The 19,126-nt window shown below is 41.3% G+C and overlaps 1 long non-coding RNA gene across 1 annotated transcript; it reads left to right on the forward strand.

Annotated features, from left to right (window-relative positions):
• Positions 1–4,142: 4,142 nt before the first annotated feature.
• LOC125553562 lies at positions 4,143–4,478 on the forward strand. The gene is made up of 3 exons (XR_007304114.1): positions 4,143–4,200; positions 4,277–4,336; positions 4,434–4,478. It is a non-coding gene; the product is annotated as an uncharacterized LOC125553562 (long non-coding RNA).
• The last annotated feature ends 14,648 nt before the right edge of the window (positions 4,479–19,126 follow it).

The following is a 19,126-nucleotide window of genomic DNA, read 5'->3' on the forward strand; positions in this document are numbered from 1 at the left end:
TGTGTTAGGTTGCCACCTTAGATAAACCCTTAATTATCAATCTCACATCTGTCATGGATATCACACCCAATCCACGTCTACTAGCATAGCATGGCAAAATAAGCAAACGTAGAAGTAACTCCCAAAGGTTTGATAAAAAAACAGGCAATAGGTACTACCTCATCTACTTCCCATCCTACAATTTAATTAGATCCTAATCATGCAATGTGTGAGGATTGATCTAATGCAATAAAACTGGATTGTAGAAAAGGTATGATCAAAGTGTTACTTGCCTTGCTGATGATCCGCGTAACATAGAGATTCGAAGTAACAGGCGGTGCACTCCGGGTATTCTATCGCAGACAAACAACAGGTATACAATAAGTACTCATCTAATGCACAGGTAAAACTCAAATAAGAGATCTAACCAGAAAGTTCAACTTAAGAACCCTGGTTTGCAAAAAGAATCAAATCGAACGAAGCAAAAGAAATCAAACGGCGAAAGAAAACAACTTCGTTCTAGTAATTTGGATCTAGGGAAAATTTTACAGTAGCAAAAACATGTTTAAGTTGATTATTCGGAAAGAGGGTTTCGAGACGAAACTCCAGGCGCTTGAATCGCCTGATTCCGATAAACGAGCGAAAAGTTATACTAAAATCGGATCAGAAATCGCGATCAGAAAATAACCGCGAAAAATCCGACGAAAAAGAAAAAGTACGAACAGATTAGTTTTTAAACATCACGGAAAACGAGGCGGCGGCGAACCTCGGGCGGCGCGCAACTCCGGCGGCGGCGGGCGGCCGCGGCGGCGGCTGGGGCGGGGCTAGGGTTAGGCGGCAGCGGCTGGGCTCTCTCTCGGCTCGGGCCTCGGGCGCCTTATAAAGGCCCCGGCCAGGGAGTCCTGGCCGAGTACGGCCCGTAGTCGGTTCCGGGTTTTTTTTAAAAAAAATCCGCTCGGAAGAAAAATAAAAATAAATACTAAACGGACTCCAAAAATCATGAAATAAATTTTGCCGGGTTTCTAAAATCAAGCCCGATAAAGTGAACATTTATCTGGGCCCAAACTACAACTTTGAAAAACGCGCATTTTTCCTAAATTCAATTAAAAATACCGAAAAACTCCGAAATAAAACTTATTTGATTTTTTTATTAAATCCTCAATATTTCTATATTTTGGGAAAGTCATTTTATTCCCTCTCTCATATTTTTGTAATAGAAATAATTGATGATAAAATAAATAAAATCAAATGATCCTGTTTACATAATTTGAGAAAACTCAAATATGTAAATAACGAAATCCCCAACTCTCTCCGTGGGTCCTTGAGTTGCTTAGGATTTTTCTAGGATCAAAATCCAAAGCAAAATAAAAATGATATGCATGATGATATAATGTATAACATTTCAAATTGAAAATTTGGGATGTTACAGGCTTGTATGCTTTGTTGAATGATTGGTTGTATAACTTGTGTTTTACACTGTTGGGGCATGATTGATTGCTGTTTGTTGAATGTGAACTCATATCTTGACGAATAATCATGTATGCTAACTTCGTATTGGTAGTTCCTGATCATAGGTAACACACCTATTACTGCTAGCTTGTTTAGTGTTGACTAACTATTCTTTTTTGATTTTTTTTTGTGATTATGTCTTCACATTGCACTGCTCGATCCATATCGACATGCCCACGCTATCTGATGAGGATAAAGATGTAAGGAACTCCTCCCAAGAATCTCCCTTACTCCTTGTATTAACTTGGCGACTAGACTTTACATGTTAAAAAAATATTATTTTCGTGAAACTGGAGCTCCTTCCTGTAACCCATTATACGACTTTATGAGCATGAACCACTTTCAGGTTATGAAAAAATGAGGTGCTCCAAACAAGATTGACTTCCTCTCTCTCTCTTTCTTATACAATGCATGCAGAAGATTGCAGCAAGTAAGTAACTCATTATGTCAATATTTAGAGTGTAATACTTCACAGTGCCATCTTTCCCAACAGATTGAATTTTTTATATTGCTATTTTGTTGAATAGTATCACATGTTTGTTTGCATTTCATACTTTAAATGCTCCTAACGTTGAGAGTTTTTTTCCTGCAATAGGCACGTGAGTTCCTCTCAAAGTTAGGTGATCTTAGTCAAACTCTGTTTTTTGCCAAAATTGAGAATGTGGAGGTAATTTCAAGATATTATTTCAACATTCCTGAGCAACTTTGATTTGTTTACCACCTATTGATTCCTTATTCCTTGCAGGGCTTGAACCATTTTGACGAGATCCTAGAAGAAGCAGATGGTATAATTCTTTCAAGAGGAAACCTTGGAATTGATCTGCCACCTGAAAAGGTTATCTCAACCTTCGCAATGCATTATATCTTAATGTGTCGTCCTAGTAGTAAAAAAATTAGAGAGAATCACTCCAATGCATTGTTTCTTAAGGGTCGTATCTAAATGATATTGCACTATAGAGAAAATTAAAGAACGAAAACAGGGAGTGCAAGAAAACGAGTTAAGAGCCGCATCTATATGAACATACAGCTCCACTCTCGTTCTTTCTTAATTATTACAGTGCCACATCAGCATTTTGACTATGATAACGTGCTAATAGCCAATCATTGTGAGTGCCCTTGGCAGTTGTTAAGGCATTTTGCTTGATTAACATGTATTTTTCCCATTTGCATGAAGCTTAGCGATGATTTTATGTGCTTTGTTAGATTTGCTCTTTTTTAAAATAAAAATCAAGGGTCTCTATTGAATACTACTTTGTTTGTTCTTTAGGTGTTCTTATTATTTCAGAAGTCTGCTCTGCACAAGTGCAACATGGCTAGAAAGCATGCTGTTGTTACTCGTGTTGTGGACAGTATGACGGACAAACCTAAGGCCTACTTGTGCGGAGGCAACTGATGTGGCAAACGCGGTGCTGGACGGTTAGTTTTTGCCTCTTGCAGATATCTTATGCTTTGGTGATCCTGTATAGCTGCTCATTACTGCACCCAAACAAACTATTAATGAACTTGAGCTGATCTTATTTTCCGAAAATATGAACATAACATATGGGTACACTCAGTTCTGAACTCAACCACCTAGTTCTGAACTCAACCACCTAGCACCGTAATATGAATAATGAATCAGATGAGGTTAACAAGTTTGTACCTCACATATCTGAGACAATGAGGACTCCGTGTGCTCGGTCTCATACTTCCCATTGTTGCTATCATGGTTTAAATTTTGCGGAGTAGTGCCAGTCTGCACTAGCAATATTATGTTAGTATTGAGTGTAGCAATGTATGCAGGATATGCTTCCCGCTAAAGCACCAGCAGCAGCCAAGAAGATTGAAGAATCCAATGGAAGTTCTGATTCTGAAAGCTCTGACTCTGAGGTATTCATTTACCTACCGACTTTGAAGTGGAAGCTTCATCATTTAATAGCATTTTAATTATCTTTTTGCCTGATTTCACCATGTTTCACTTCATTGGTTTTCAGAAGCCAGCTACTGAAGTGAAGAATTATGCGGTTGCTACTGCATAAAAGAAAAACAAGGAATTGGATGGCTCTGACAGTGATTCTGACGATTCGTCAGATGGGGTAAGAATCATATTTCTAGCAATGCATGTCTATGTGAGATAACTGAGTACAAAAGCATAAAACATATTTCTTGCACTTACCATTCCGCTGATCTCGTCGTTTAATTCTGTGGAGTACTCATATTTCTTAGTCCTAACTGGAAAACCGTTTGCAGGATATGGCCACTAAAAAACCAGTAGCCAAGAAAGTGGTAGAATCCAGTGAAAGTTCTGATTCTGACTCTGAGGAGGTATCAGTCCACTAGTTATATGAAAACTAAGGCTTCATTATTCTATCTTTATAATGTGATACTAACATTTTCAATATATTTCAAGGATACCACTGCTAAACCAGTTCAATCTTCCAAGGTTGTTGTTGTTAAAAAGAATAAAGAATCTAGTGATAGCTCATATTCTGACTCAGATTCAGATACTGAAGAAGTAAGTTCTCTGTTGTACTTGTTTACTCTTGGTAACTTCTCTTTTGTGATATTTGTATTTATTAAACATTGTTTTGCTGGTAGCAGATCTTTTATCTATGCCATCTTTCTAATGCGGTTACTTTCTATGTCTAGGATATCACTGCTCAAACAATTTCTGTAAAGAAAGAAAAATCTAGTGGTAGCTCAGATAATGACTCGGATTCAGATTCAGATGAAGTAAGTGTTCTGTTACTTGCTTACTCATGGTCACCTTTTTTGTGCAATGTTTAAAATTCCTTCCAATGTTTTGCAGCCAGCAAAATCTACTATTCCTGCTAAGAGGCCTCTGACAACAGAGAAAAAGAGTGAACATGTACGCATTATTTTTAAAATTTTATTTTCTTGAAAGCATTGTCTTCTGTGATATTTGTTGTACATTAATTGATCTTGTTGTAATTCAACATTTGCAGTCCAAGGATGATTCTGATGATAGTTCTGATGAGAGTGACGAAGAGTCTGCACTAAAGAAGCCTAAGGTACTTAATTTTTGGTGTTTGCCTTTTCATTTGAAGATTTTGCTTTATATTGCATTTCTTATTCTATCCCAGGATCCATCTTCTAGTGGTGCCATGCCAGTCTCTAAGGTTGCCAAGAAAGAAAGCAGTGGTGATGATGACAGTTCTAAAGAGAGCTCCAGCAGTGATGATGAAAATGATCAATCAATGTCAATGGTGAAGTCCAAGCAGAACGAAGTATGGTTTGAGTATATTTATGTTGTTGTAATTTTTCCTCTTATGTTTGATGGTAATTGGCCTCTAACTAGCTTCCTATTTTCAGGAACGAAGATCTGAATCATCCTCACCCCTCTAGAGAAATCGGTTTACTCATTCAAGTTCTAGAAATTCTTTATAGCTTTCTGAGTTTACTTTGGTCTTGCATGTGTTAGCTTTCTGTTTGTGCCCCTTTCTATGTCTGTTTCTTGTGTGCAAGCGCTCCATTCTATGTGTGTGACTCTGTGAATTTTTTTGTGTGTGTTGCTTGACTCTCTGTGTGTGTGCTTGACTGTGTGTGACTTGATGGTGAATATGTGTGTGGCTTGACTGTGCGTGTGTGACTGTGTGAATATTGCATTTGCTTGATGGTGTGGTTTGTATGCTTTGTTGAATGATTGGTTGTGTATTGTTGCATTTGCTTGATGGTGTGGTTTGTAAACTTGTGTTTTGTATTGTTGTGGCCTAACACTGCCTTTGCCGGTCCCAAGCCCGGGTGTGAAAATGTGGAGGGAGCTGCAGTTACCTTCTTTGTATTGTTTGCATTACGAGTGTCGATAGAAATTACACAGTTTAGGTTACTGTCCTAATCGAATAGTGAATCTTCACATGATTTGTTAGCATCTAGCTTTAAAATGCATCCTTCCTTGTTATAAACTTACTGATTCCTTTCTGAAGTTGTACGGGGTCAGTGTTTTTCTTATACGATACCAAAGGAAGCGAGCAACTAAGAATCTAGGCCTATAAGGGTTCGATTTTTCTCCCTTTTTGCTTTTTTTTACGGTGCCTTCTCAGCATGACGCATGTGGTGCTTTGGTTTTACTTCTGTGCGTGATCTTTTTAGGTGGAGAGGTCTACACGTACAACACGTTTTGGATTTGTTTTAGAGTCCACTGCTTTGACTGTCTCCTGATGCTCTGACTGTTTCCATCTTAGGCGACGTGTGCTTTCTGGTTTCGATTGTGTCTCCTTGTTTGCCATGTATCAGTTTTGTATGTTGGATTGTTTGGGCCGAATTTTCTGGGCTCTTCTCATGGTACGGGTGTGTTCCTTTCTTTTTTCTTCTCTGCTGCCTATAAATAAGTTATCTATATGTCTGTTTCTTTCCGTTTCTTATGTGCACACGCTTCATTGTGTTTGTGTGTGTGTGATGTGCCCCTATCTATGTCTGTTTGACTGTTTCTGTCTATTTCTTGTGTGCATTGTGTGTGTGTGATGTGCCCCTATGTATGTCCGTTTCTTGTGTGCAAGCGCTTGATTGGGTGTGTGCTTGTGTGACTATGTGTATTACATTTGCTTGATGGTGTGGCCTGTATGCTTTGCTGAATGATTTGTGTGTTTTGTATTGTTGTGGTTTAACACTCCTTTGCCGGTCCCAAGCCCGGATGCGAAAATGTGGAGGAAGCTGCAATTACCTTCTTTGTAAATTAAAATTTTCCATGGTATTTTAACAAAAATTTGTTGTGTATCTACAAATAACACAAATTATGTAAAAAAATTGCCATGGTAGATGCATATGTCATGGTCTGTACACTAAATTTGCCGTGATCCGTAACTAAATTTGCCATGGTCCGTGACAATAAATGTAACATGAACAAACGAATTTGCCTGGGCAGATTCATAATAATAAAATTGCCATGCATGGTATTTTAATTAAAATTTCCATGTTTGTATGGGAAATATGCCTTGGTTAAAAAAGAACAAATTATGAACGAAGAATGTGCCATGGCAGATTCATAATAAAAATTACCATGGTATTTTAATTTAAAATTTCATGTTTGTATGAGAAATTTGCCGTGTGTGTAAAAAAACAATTATGAACAAAGAATTGGATGAGGTGACTCGGTGTCCAGGCTCATCTGCACTCGCGATGAAGAGAAAATACAAAAAAGAAAATACTAGAAAAATCAGAAGGTTATGCTTTTTTTGCATGGAAGATAATTTGATGTGTGGGGTGCGTTCAAAATTTCAGATCATTTGGACAACTGAGTAGCTCTCGGCAATAAAGACAAATTTGGGGTCTGTGAAAAAGATTTACTATTCATCTATTGTTCTGACCCAATTTTTTTTTTAAGAACTACTCATGTATTCAAATGATCTGAAATTTGGAGCGCACCCCAAGCACCAAATTATCTTCCATGAAAAAAAGGATTTTTAAGCCTCCGCCGTCCCGTCGTCGCTCCCCGTGGACAGCACCTCCCGCCGATGATTCGTTGTCGTCTTCCTAGACCATGCGCGTCGGCGGAGCATCTCGCTAGGGATCTGATCGTGTATGTGAGTTTGGGCAGAGGAGTGGAGGAAAAAGGCAGAAGTGGGGAAAGGACGACATAGAAGTGATGGGGAGGTGGTGTTCGCGATTTGTGATTAATATCCTAGGGTCCAGACGACGTTTCAGACGCAACTTCTAAAAGGATGCTGGGCTTCTTAAAAATCTGACTTTCGCTCCCTATCATTTATTTAGCATAGAAGACACCGGTGCACACACATTGCTATATGGATTTTTCTTCCAAGAGTAAATGGATACAAAATAGCAGGCTGGCTCCTTTAAGTTTTAGAATACAAGGATAGATCAAAACCCTTTGGTGGATCCGAGCACAAGCATCACAAGAATAAAAACCTAATACGTACGCATTTAACAAATACTCAAGCTCACCCGCAAAAGAAAAAAAAACTCAAGAAGGAGTTAAAACTGTCTCGGGGTGGCGGTCGGAACCTAAAGCATGGAAGAGAGCAAGCTCGGCGTCTCCATCCCTATAATGGTGAGACGACATCGGATGATGAGGGGGTCGTGTTCGGCAGCAGTGTTGAGCGGCGGCAGCTTATATTCGACTTCGTAGCTGGCATCGTTGAACGTGTGTGTCATCTTACTAGACTCATAATTGGCGACCCCCTCAAACTCAAAGTTGAACTGGGCCGTCGTTGCCGGTCGGTAGTGGTCATCGTCACGGACTAGCAACACGGACACGCGTTCCTCGTCGGGCCGGTACCCATTGGGGTAGATCTTGAGGAACCATGTGATACCGCCTACGCTGAAGGGTTTGGAGTAGGCGCACTCGGAGCTCCGCAGCGTCGCCTTGAGCTTGGAGAAGCTGTTGATGGTGAAAGTGCAGTGCCCGGCCATGGCGGGCTCCAAGTCCACGGCCTCGACCTTGGAAGTGGACAAGTTTCCAAGTGGCCACTCGGTTGACTGCTGGTTCACGGACAGCGTCCACCGGACGGTCAAGGCGCCATCGCCGTCGACGCAAGAGGACGCCTCCATCTCCCTCATGTTGACCAGCATGTGTCCGTACTCGCTGTGGAACATGGTGTGCTGGCCAGTCTCGTCCAGGATTTCAATGGAGACGTCGGTGGCCGAGGCCGAGCATGGGTCTTGCTTGTCGACGCAGGTGACCATGACGCACCCTAGGTGGCCCCTAGGGTGCACGTTGACGTGCCACAGGTTGCCGCAAAAGTCGACCGTATCAACCGTCGTCATCTCGAGGTACTTGGCGACAGGGACGGTGACGACGCGCGTATTCTTGACCGCCGGCGACGAGCGGCTGGCAGTGGCGCCCATCGGAATCGATGGAGTTATTCAGCCCCTCTTCTCAGAGTAGAGCAACTTCCTTTTGGAGCGGTCTCAAAGTAACAATGAGCAAAGTAATCTAGCACGATTGTGGCGGAACCGTCCGTCCCCGTGCCTCCTTATATAGCGGAAAATCAGGTAGAAACCGAGACGGCGTCGCGTGCGTGGCTTTCCTCGCTGGAAGTCCTTAACCGCCCTGGTGTTTAGCCTTTTTTTTTAGCAAAGCCCCGGTGTTTAGCTTTTTTTTTAGCAAAGCCCCGGTATTTAGCTGGCTTACCGCGGCCCAGGAGAATCCAGGTTTTCTTTATTCCTTTTGAGTGTGGGCCTATTTGTCACTGCAGCTGACCGGTTACGGCTTGGGCTTTGGCTGGAGGTTCCCCTTGCCGCAAAAAAGTATTATGGAATTCACTATATGACGCACGAGGCATTTCCTATTTGGCGCTGCAGGCGCCGGTTACTGTTGTTTCTGCAAACCGGCGCCTGCAGGCGCGTCAGCTGGGCCGGCACATCTAGGTTTTTCTTCTGTGTTTAAAAAAGAAAAACTCAAGCGAACTGCGCTGCTCTTGATTCAAACCCGCGACCTCATCGAGCAAATTACATGTGCAACCACCACGTAAACCGACTGGGTTCTGTTATAATTGAACTTTCTACCTTTCCTATTCTTTCTTTTCCCTTTTCAGTTTTTCTTTTTTCATTTTTCGTTTTCTGTTTTTTTATGTTTTAAAAGGGTGATTGTAAACCGGTGAACTTTTTCTCCAAAATACATTTAAAAATGCATGGCCTCTTTTCAATTTTTGTGAACTTTTCTAAAACAATATGAACTTGTTTTCAAATACAATGAACTTTTTAAAAAAATGATGAACTTTCTTCGAAAATACGATGAACTTTTTTGAAAATTGATGAACTTTTTTCAAATTTTATGAACTTTTCTAAACAAAATTTGATGACATTTTTTCAAATATGATGCTTTTTTCAAATTTGATGAACTTTTTTCAAATACGATGAACTTTTTTGAAAATTGATGAACTTTTTTTTTCAAATTCGAAGAACATTTTCGAAATCACTGAACTTTTTATCAAAATTGATGAACCTTTTTCAAATTTGATGAACTTTTTGCCAAATTCATGAACATTTCTTAATTTGGTGAACTTTTTTCAAATTTGATGAACTTTTTTTGAAAATTGATTAACTTTATTTTCAAATTCGATGAACTGTTGAACTTTTTTTTATCAAAATTGACGAACGTTTTTCCAATTTGATTATTTTTTCTTTTCAAAATCTCTGTAGATTTTTCTAATTTGATGAACCTTTTTTGTAAAATCGATGAACTTATTTCAGGTCTGTGAACTTTTCTTTCAAAATGAAGAACTTTTTTTCAAAATCATGATCTTTTTCTGAAATAATTGAAAAAATTTAAGTGATACAGTAGATGAATGGTTCTGTGTAATAAAATGGTGCTGCGACCTTGTTATTAAGTATTTGACTCTAATAATAATACGAAACGGCAGGTAGCCCATGTGGCTGCTTGCGCTTGTTTGTGAACTCGACGTGGTGAGTTTCCTGAGCCGCCCCAGTGTGGGGGGCCTCGTGGGGCGCTGCAGGCGCCAGGAGCGCGAACCGGCGCCTGCAGCGCCGTATAGGAGCTCCCCACGCACGATGCGTCAAATTGCTGGAGTATCGCTGAAATCACTAATTAAAGAACACTTCATTTTTCCAAGCCGTGACAAGTGGCGCACATGCAGCGCGCCACTTGTCGCAATCTGGGAGTTTTTCCTTTTACGAGCTGCGTTCGCTAGTCTGCGCGTTTTCTAGGCCGGCCCAGCGTGGGGGGCCTCGTGGGGCGCTGTAGGCGCCAGGAGCGCGAACCGGCGCCTGCAGCGCCGTATAGGAGCTCCCCACGCACGCACGAGCACTGCAGGCGCCGGGAGCGCGAACCGGCGCCTGCAGCGCCGTATAGGAGCTCCCCACGCACGATGCGTCAAATTGCTGGAGTATCGCTGAAATCACTAATTAAAGAACACTTCACTTTCCCAGGCCGCGACAAGTGCCACACATGCAGCGCGCCACTTGTCGCAATCTGGGAGTTTTTCCTTTTGCGAGCTGCGTTCGCTAGTCTGCGCGTTTCCTGGGCCAGCCCAGCGTGGGGGGCCTCGTGGGGCGCTACAGGCGCCGTATAGGAGCTCCCCACGCACGATACGTCAAATTGCTGGAGTGTCGCCGAAATCACTAATTAAAGAACACTCCACTTTCCCAGGCCGCGACAAGTGGCGCACATGCAGCGCGCCACTTGTCGCAACCTGGGAGTTTTTCTTTTTTTCGTAGGTCCGTTTATTCAAAACGTTTTATCTTTTAAACCGTGCGTCCAAATCTCGAACCGTTTTCACCATTGAATTTCTCGCGTCGAGATCTTCAAAACTAGATCCCATGTTGATAGGTTTTGATGAACTTTTTTTTACGAAAAAAATGAACAAAAAAACCGGACGAAAAAACCAAACCGGGAGCACGGTTTTTTTTCCTTTCCGAAAGAGGCACGCCCGTGCCTCTCGTAAAATCACAACTGTGCTTCTCGTGGAAGCAAAACCGTGACTCTCATGTAAGGAAAAAAACAGAAAACACGTTTTTTTTTCCGTTTCCGAGAGGCACGGCCGTGACTTTCGCGAAAGCACAACCGTGTCTCTCGTGAAAGCAAAACCGTGACTCTCGCGAAAGAAAAAAAATAAAAAACGCGTATTTTTTCTCCTTTCCGAGAGGCACGGCCGTGACTTTCGCGTAAGCACAACCGTGCCTCTCGCGGAAGCAAAACTGTGACTCTCACGAACGACAAAAAAAGAAAACGCGTTTTATTTTTCCCTTTCCGAGAGGCACAGCCGTGACTCTCGCGAAAGCACACCCGTGCCTCTCGCGAAAGCAAAACCATGACTCGCGAAAGAAAAAAAAACAGAAAACACGTTTTTTTTTGTTTCCGAGAGGCACGACCGTGACTCTCGCTAAAGCACAACCGTGTCCTCTCGCGAAAGAAAAACCGTGACTTTCATAAAAAAAAAGAAAACGCGTTTTTTGCGAAAAAATTCCGAATTTTTTTTAATTGAAAAGCTAAGAAAGACCGAGGAAAAACCGAAACATCAAAAAAACCCAAAAAAAACCGTTTAAAAAGCCGAAAACACGTGCGGAAAAATAAAAAATAAACAAAATCCGAATGAAACGTCCAGAGTGCGACACGTGACAAATGACTGTGAGCGCGTCAAATGACGTTGATCGTTGCGAGGCTCTTGAAAAAGCGCTCGTTAACCAGTTGCTCCCGAGTATCGCACAGGCGGGAACGAAGTGAGCCGGCCCACTTATGACGCTAACACAGGCCACCGCTTCAGGAACGTTAGGGAAGTTGATAAAAAAAAGGAACATTCTGAAAGATTCTGTCCGGTTTTTTACATGATTTTTACTGTTTGTTTCTGTACTGGATTTTCTGCTTTTCTTCTTTGTTATTTCTTTTTCGTTTTTCGTTTTTCGCTTTCCATTTTTCTGTTTCTGTCTTCTCCTTCTCTTTTCTTCGAAACATTTCACAAAAAGTTCGTGATTTCATAATAATGGTTAAAATTTGAAAATATGTTCATGTTTTTTTTGAAAATGATCGCTAATTCGAATAAATGTTCTCATTTTCAATAAATTCTTTGAGTATTCAAAAACTGTAATCGTTTAAAAAATTGTTCATAGACTCCAAAAATGACCGTGTTTCCAATTTTTGCTCGGAGTTACAGAAAATTTCTCTTTGCTCATATATTCAAATAATGTATGAGTTTTTTAGAAAAAAATCTTCACAAATTTGGGAAATGTTGCATTTCATGAAAAGAAAAATGTTCGCGTTTGAAATTTAAGAAAATGTTCGGATCTGCCACTTCCTTAGTTCTTAAATGTGCACACTGCCTGTTAGTCAGTAAGGCTCAGGAGCCTCGTGGGTAGCCACCCGCGATACTACCGAGATGTTTTGTGTTCGATCACTCACGTGTGCACTAGTTTATGGGGTTTTTTCATTATTCTGCACTAAAGTACACTCGCTAATAGGCCGGCCCTGCCAGACTCGCGCTGTCTGAGTTCCCGCCTAAATAAGTTCGTTGAGCATTAATTCTGAGTCAAGATGAGAACCAGAAAGTATCCATGAAAACCAATATCTAATGATAAACTTGAAAACTCAGAACAACCTTACTGCTCGCAGCGTTACATTCTCTCTTTTCTAGCAAAGGCCCTCAAGTATGTTCATTCCCCTTCTCCTAAGTTTTGTTTCTCTCGTGTTTCCTGTGATGAGTTGTAAGAGCAATGGCGGCGATATAGGTTGGGACAACAGAAGGTTGTTCCTGAACTCATGCCCTAATTTTGTTTACAAACCCAAACGCTAAAATCGGTTAGGACACAACCCTGAACTTCCAATACCGTTCACCCTTGGCCAATCAGTTGATAGTTTTGTTGTGACATGGCACTTAGTCCCACATGTTGGGGTAACACATGCAAACATCAGGGAGTGAAGGTGTAACAAACCGGGGGTGGCTTCTCCGCAAGGAGCCCGACAACATGCCTACCAAGGGGCCCAGAAGGCCCACCATAGAGCTAGCGACAAGAAGGACCCTGGAGCAACGAATACATGTCTAAGGATCATCTTAGCCCCCAAGTCAGCATGGCGGCGGCTATAATTAGATCTACCTCCTGTAAAACCCTAGACCTCACTGTACATATAAGGGGATGTTGGGGAACGTAGTAATTTCAAAAAATTTCTACGCACACGCAAGATCATGGTGATGCATAGCAACGAGAGGGAAGAGTGTTGTCCACGTACCCTCATAGACCGAAAGCGGAAGTGTTAGCACAACGCGGTTGATGTAGTCGTACGTCTTCACGATCCGACCGATCAAGTACCGAACGCATGGCACCTCCGACTTCTGCACACGTTCAACTCGATGACGTCCCTCGAACTCCGATCCAGCCGAGCTTTGAGGGAGAGTTCCGTCAGCACGACGGCGTGGTGACGATGATGATGTTCTACCAACGCAGGGCTTCGCCTAAGCAACGCTACGATATGACCGAGGTGGATTATGGTGGAGGGGGGCACCGCACACGGCTAAGAGATCAAGAGATCAATTGTTGTGTCTTTGGGGTGCCCCTGCCCCCGTATATAAAGGAGTGGAGGAGGGGGGCCGGCCCTCTCTATGGCGCGCCCTAGGGAAGTCCTACTCCCACCAGGAGTAGGATTCCCCTTTTCCTAGTAGAACTAGGAGCCCTTCCATGTAGTAGGAGTAGGAGGGAAGGAAAGGGAAGGGAAAGGGAGAAGGAAGGAAGGGGGCGCCCCCCTCCCTAGTCCAATTCGGACCAGCCCATGGGGAGGGGTGCGGCCACCCTTTGGGGCCTTTCTCTCCTTTCTCGTATGGCCCATTAAGGCCCAATACGAATTCCCGTAACTCTCCGGTACTCCCGAAAATACCCGAATCACTCGGAACCTTTTCGATGTCCGAATATAGTCGTCCAATATATTGATCTTTACGTCTCGAGCATTTCGAGACTCCTCGTCATGTCCCCAATCTCATCCGGGACTCCAAACTCCTTCGGTACATCAAAACACATAAACTCATAATATAACTGTCATCGAACTTTAAGCGTGCGGACCCTACGGGTTCGAGAACTATGTAGACATGACCGAGACATGTCTCCTGTCAATAACCAATAGCGGAACCTGGATGCTCATATTGGCTCCTACATATTCTAGAAGATCTTTATCGGTTAAACCGCATAACAACATACGTTGTTTCCTTTGTCATCGGTATGTTACTTGCCCGAGATTCGATCGTCGGTATCTCAATACCTAGTTCAATCTCGTTATCGGCAAGTCTCTTTACTCGTTTCGTAACACATCATCCCGCAACTAACTCATTAGTTGCAATGCTTGCAAGGCTTAAGTGATGTGCATTACCGAGAGGGCCCAGAGATACCTCTCCGACAATCGGAGTGACAAATCCTAATCTCGAAATACGCCAACCCAACAAGTACCTTCGGAGACACTTGTAGAGCACCTTTATAATCACCCAGTTACGTTGTGACGTTTGGTAGCACACAAAGTGTTCCTCCGGTAAACGGGAGTTGCATAATCTCATAGTCATAGGAACATGTATAAGTCATGAAGAAAGCAATAGCAACAAACTAGACGATCAAGTGCTAAGCTAATGGAATGGGTCAAGTCAATCACATCATTCTCCTAATGATGTGATCCCGTTAATCAAATGACAACTCATGTCTATGGTTAGGAAACATAACCCTCTTTGATCAACGAGCTAGTCAAGTAGAGGCATACTAGTGACACTCTGTTTGTCTATGTATTCACACATGTATTATGTTTATGGTTAATACCATTCTAGCATGAATAATAAACATTTATCATGATATAAGGAAATAAATAATAACTTTATTATTGCCTCTAGGGCATATTTCCTTCAGTCTCCCACTTGCACTAGAGTCAATAATCTAGTTCACATCGCCATGTGATTTAATACCAATAGTTCACATCACCATGTGATTAACACCCATAGTTCACATCAACATGTGACCAACACCCAAAGGGTTTACTAGAGTCAATAATCTAGTTCACATCGCTATGTGATTAACACCCAAAGAGTACTAAGGTGTGATCATGTTTTGCTTGTGAGAGAAGTTTAGTCAACGGGTCTGCCACATTCAGATCCGTAAGTATTTTGCAAATTTCGATGTCAACAATGCTCTGCACGGAGCTACTCTAGCTAATTGCTCCCACTTTCAATATGTATCCATATTGAGATTTAGAGTCATATGGATCAGTGTCAAAATTTGCATCGACGTAACCCTTTACGACGAACCTTTTTATCACCTCCATAATCGAGAAACATATCCTTATTCCACTAAGGATAATTTTGACCGTTGTCTAGTGATCTACTCCTAGATCACTATTGTACCCCTTGCCAAAAACAGTGTAGGGTATACAATAGATCTGGTACACAGCATGGCATATTTTATAGAACCTATGGCCAAGGCATAGGGAATGACTTTCATTCTCTTTCTATCTTCTGCCGTGGTCGGGCTTTGAGTCTTACTCAGTTTCACACCTTGTAACACAGGCAAGAACTCTTTCTTTGACTGTTCCATTTTGAACTACTTCAAAATCTTGTCAAGGTATGTACTCATTGAAAAACTTATCACGCGTCTTGATCTATCTCTATAGATCTTGATGCTCAATATGTAAGCAGCTTCACCGAGGTCTTTCTTTGAAAAACTCCTTTCAAACACTCCTTTATGCTTTGCAGAATAATTCTACATTATCTCTGATCAACAATATGTCATTCACATATACTTATCAGAAATGTTGTAGTGCTCCCACTCACTTTCTTGTAAATACAGGCTTTACCACAAGTCTGTATAAAACTATATGCTTTGATCAACTTATCAAAGCATATATTCCAACTCCGAGATGCTTGCACCAGTCCATAGATGGATCGCTGGAGTTTGCATATTTTGTTAGCACCTTTAGGATTGACAAAACTTTCTTGTTGCATCATATACAACTCTTCTTTAATAAATCCATTAAGGAATGTAGTTTTGTTTATCCATTTGCTAGATTTCATAAAATGTGGCAATTGCTAACATGATTCGGACAGACTTAAGCATAGATACGAGTGAGAAACTCTCATTGTAGTCAACACCTTGAACTTGTCGAAAACCTTTTTGCGACAATTCTAGCTTTGTAGATAGTAACACTACTATCAGCGGCCGTCTTCCTCTTGAAAATTTCAATGGCTCGCCGATCTTTGGGCAAGTCAATCAAAGTCCATACTTTGTTCTTATACATGGATCTCATCTCAGATTTCATGGCCTCAAGCCATTTCGCGGAATCTGGGCTCATCATCGCTTCCTCATAGTTCGTAGGTTCGTCATGGTCAAGTAACATGACCTCCAGAACAGGATTACCGTACCACTCTGGTGCGGATCTCACTCTGGTTTACCTACGAGGTTCGGTAGTAACTTGATCTGAAGTTACATGATCATCATCATTAGCTTCCTCACTAATTGGTGTAGTAGTCACAGGAACAGATTTCTGTGATGAACTACTTTCCAATAAGGGAGCAGGTACAATTACCTCATCAAGTTCTACTTTCCTCCCATTCACTTCTTTTGAGAGAAACTCCTTCTCTAGAAAGGATCCATTCTCAGCAATGAATATCTTGCCTTCGGATCTGTGATAGAAGGTGTACCCAACATTTTATTTTGGGTATCCTATGAAGACGCACTTCTCTGATTTGGGTTTGAGCTTATCAGGTTGAAACTTTTTCACATAAGCATTGCAACTTCAAACTTTAAGAAATGACAGCTTAGGTTTCTTGCCAAACCATAGTTCATACGGTGTCGTCTCAACGGATTTAGATGGTGCCCTATTTAACGTGAATGTAGCTGTCTCTAATGCATAACCTCAAAACTATAGTGGTTAATCGGTAAGAAACATCATAGATTGCACTATATCCAATAATAGTACGGTTATGACGTTCGGACACACCATTATGCTGTGGTGTTCCAGGTGGCACGATTTTGTGAAACTATTCCACATTGTTTTAATTGAAGACCAAACTCGTAACTCAAATATTTGTGTCTGCGATCAGATCGTAGAAACTTTATTTTCTTGTCACGATGATTTTCCACTTCACTCTGAAGTTCTTTGAACTTTTCAAATGTTTCAGACTTATGTTTCATCAAGTAGATATACCCATGTCTATTCAAATCATCTGTGAAGGTCAGAAAATAACGATACTCGCCGCGAGCCTCAACACTCATCGGACTGCATACATCGTATGTATTATTTCCAATAAGTCAGTTGCTCGCTCCATTGTTCCGGAGAACGGAGTCTTAGTCATCTTGCCCATGAGGCATGGTTCGCAAGCATCAAAATGATTCATAATCAAGTGATTCCAAAAGCCCATCAGCATGGAGTTTCTTCATGCGCTTTACACCAATATGACCTAAACGGCAGTGCCACAAATAAGTTGCACTATCATTATTAACTTTGCACCTTTTGGCTTCAATATTATGAATATGTGTATCACTACGATCGAGATCCAACGAACCATTTTCATTGGGTTTATGACCATAGAAGGTTTTATTCATGTAAACAGAACAACAATTATTCTCTAACTTAAATGAATGACCGTTTTGCAATAAACATGATCAAATCATATTCATGCTCAATGCAAACATCAAATAACATTTATTTAGGTTTAACACTAATCCCGAAAGTATAGGGAGTGTGCGATGATGATCATATCAATCTTGGAACCACTTCCAACACACATCGTCACTTCACCCTTAACTAGTCTCTTTTCATTCTGCAACTCCCGTTTTGAGTTACTACTCTTAGCAACTGAACCAGTTTAAAATACCGAGGGGTTGCAATAAACACTAGTAAAGTACACATCAATAACATGTATATCAAATATAGCATTGTTCACTTTGCCATCCTTCTTATCCGCCAAATACTTGGGGCAGTTCCGCTTCCAGTGACCAGTCCCTTTGCAGTAGAAGCACTTAGTCTCAGACTTAGGTCCAGACTTGGGCTTCTTCACTTGAGCAGCAACTTGCTTGCCGTTCTTCTTGAAGTTCCCTTTATTTCCCTTTGCCCTTTTCTTGAAACTAGTGGTCTTGTTAATCATCAACACTTGATGCTCTTTCTTGATTTTTACCTTCATCAATTTCATCATCATGAAAAGCTTGGGAATCGTTTTCGTCATCCCTTGCATACTATAGTTCATCACGAAGTTCTACTAACTCGGTGATGGTGACTTAGAGAATTCTGTCAATCACTATTTTATCTAGAAGATTAATTCCCACTTGATTCAAGCGATTGTAGTACCTAGACAATCTGAACACATGCTCACTGCTTGAGCTATTCTCCTCCATCTTTTAGCTATATAACTTGTTGGAGACTTCATATCTCTCAACTCGGGTATTTACTTGAAATATTAACTTCAACTCCTGGAACATCTCATATGGTCCATGACGTTCAAAACGTCTTTGAAGTCCCGATTCTAAGCCGTTTAAGCATGGTGCACTAAACTATCAAGTAGTCATCATATTGAGCTAGCCAAACGTTCATAACATCTGCATCTGCTCCTGCAATAGGTTTGTCACCTAGCGGTGCATCAAGGACATAATTCTTCTGTGCGGCAATGAGGATAAACCTCAGATCATGGATCCAATCCGCATCATTTCTACTAACATCTTTCAACTTAGTTTTCTCTAGGAACATATCAAAAATAAAACAGGGGAGCTAAATGCGAGCTATTGATCTACAACATAGATATGCTAATACTACCAGGACTAAGTTCATGATAAATTTAAGTTCAATTAATCATATTACTTAAGAACTCCCACTTAGATATACATCCCTCTAATCCTCTAAGTGATCACGTGATCCATATCAACTAAACCATGTCCGATCATCACGTGAGATGGAGTAGTTTCAATGGTGAACATCACTATGTTGATCATATCTACTATATGATTCACGCTCGACCTTTCGGTCTCAGTGTTCCGAGGCCATATCTATTATATGCTAGGCTCATCAAGTTTAACCTGAGTATTCCGCATGTGCAACTGTTTTGCACCCGTTGTATTTGAACGTAGAGCCTATCACACCTGATCATCACGTGGTGTCTCAGCACAAAGAACTTTCGCAATGGTGCATACTCAGGGAGAACACTTGTACCTTGATAATTAGTGAGAGGTCATCTTATAAAGCTACTGTCGAACTAAGCAAAATAAGATGTATAAAAGA

Source organism: Triticum urartu, chromosome 4, assembly GCF_003073215.2.
Source record: "Triticum urartu cultivar G1812 chromosome 4, Tu2.1, whole genome shotgun sequence".
Classification (NCBI taxonomy): domain Eukaryota; kingdom Viridiplantae; phylum Streptophyta; class Magnoliopsida; order Poales; family Poaceae; genus Triticum; species Triticum urartu.